Consider the following 1,831-nt stretch of genomic DNA (forward strand, 5'->3'; position numbering starts at 1 on the left):
TGAATATACAGCAAATTGTTCTTTATAATATTATACATATCTAAATTTTTGAAGTAATTTGACACTTAGGTAACTAAATTACCAGTATACTGATACCAAGAAGCCATATTGTGAAATTCTCCAATGTATATTGAATAAAATAAAGGAAGAATCAAGGCTCTGGCGTTCATTCTTTACTTTTTATATCTACATTTGTTCCACTCTGCACTCATCAATATCAGTTACTGAGTGAGAACACATGAACTTCAACGGGCTGTAACTCACTCATGCAACAACGGAATAATCTAAATTCTGCCAGATTTCTGTACTGGTACACATAAAACTCATGACCAAATATCATAACAATCGCTATCAGTGGGTGACATGTTTTAGTTGCACTGACACAGAATGACTCTAGCGCTTTGTCTAAAAAATAAGTGTTTCAGAAATTGCTAAATATAAAGTTAAAATTAATGTTCATAATTAAAAGCAAAAATTAATGTTCAATGTTATTACACTGATGCTACTGACTGACTTACCTTATTGAAAATGTTGGTTAATTATAGCTTGACGAAATGCTCTCCCAGGCACAGCATCATTGCGCTGCATCAACTCTCCTTGGGGAACAGGTTCATCATCATCAATGTCAGGGCCTCTTAAACCTCGTAACTCCTCTAGTAGTCGCACCATCTGTGGATCTTCAGGCGGTTCTTCATTGCTGGTGCTTCTGGCAATGTTATGCAGTACTGCAGTAGCTGTTATTACAGTCATGGCTTTCTGCAGACCACATCTCAAACCCACTGACAATATTGGAAACCTTCTTTTCCATATACCATACTGCCTTTCTACAGTGTTCCTTGTTTTGATGTGTGCTCTATTATATCGCTGTTCGGCTGGAGTTAGTGGATTTAACAGTGGAGTTAATAAATATGGTTTGCAGGCATAACCTCCATCTCCTAATAAATACCCATGCGGTATTTCACCATTTTCAAATTGTGCTCTACGAGCACAGTTACGAAATATGGTGCTATCATGCACAGATCCTACCCATCTTGCCACAATATCCCTTATCAATAGATTGTGATCACTGATTGTCTGACAATTCAAAGAGAAATAACCTTTCCTGTTACGGAAGTGTTCTGCGTTGTCTCCCCCAGGAGATTGAATTCTAATATGTGTACAATCTATTGTTCCTATCACACCCGGAAATCCATCTATTTGATGAAATCCATCCATTACATTTTGTAAATCGGCCCTTGCTGGAAAAACAATGAAGCGTGGAAAGAACGATGCAATGATTTCGGACACTTCACTGGTGATACGCTGCACTGTTGTTCGATGTATATTAGCAGTGTCCCCGATAACAATATTAAAACATCTGTGGCATACGATCGTAAAGTTGCCAAAACTCTGTTCATAGGAGAAACGGGATTATTTCTGTTGGTAGGGAACTCTAACCTATCGTTCATTTGGTCCACTAACCACCACACTGTTTCTTTACTCAGTCGAAATCTCTCTTCAAATTTTCTGTCTCCCAGATCTTCGAAAGGATCTCCTCTTTCTACAATAACACCAATTCTATTATTTCCGCAGTGATTTGCGTGTTCAAGATACATCATTTCATCTTCGATTCCATCAAGTACGTCAAATCGTGCCGCCATTTTGGTTTTCTCGACTTGACCATGTTCAATTCAAGATAATCAGTCCCACACCCGTGATCAAATTTGATCATCAACTCGCTTGTTTAACTTTGATCGAGATTGATACTCCGCAAATTGGCGTTGAAGACGGTCAAGTGCCGACTTAACTTTGGTCAAATTTTGATCGAGAATGGTGCACACGGGCAGAAGAG

Source organism: Periplaneta americana, chromosome 16 (assembly GCF_040183065.1).
Source record: "Periplaneta americana isolate PAMFEO1 chromosome 16, P.americana_PAMFEO1_priV1, whole genome shotgun sequence".
Lineage (NCBI taxonomy): Eukaryota > Metazoa > Arthropoda > Insecta > Blattodea > Blattidae > Periplaneta > Periplaneta americana.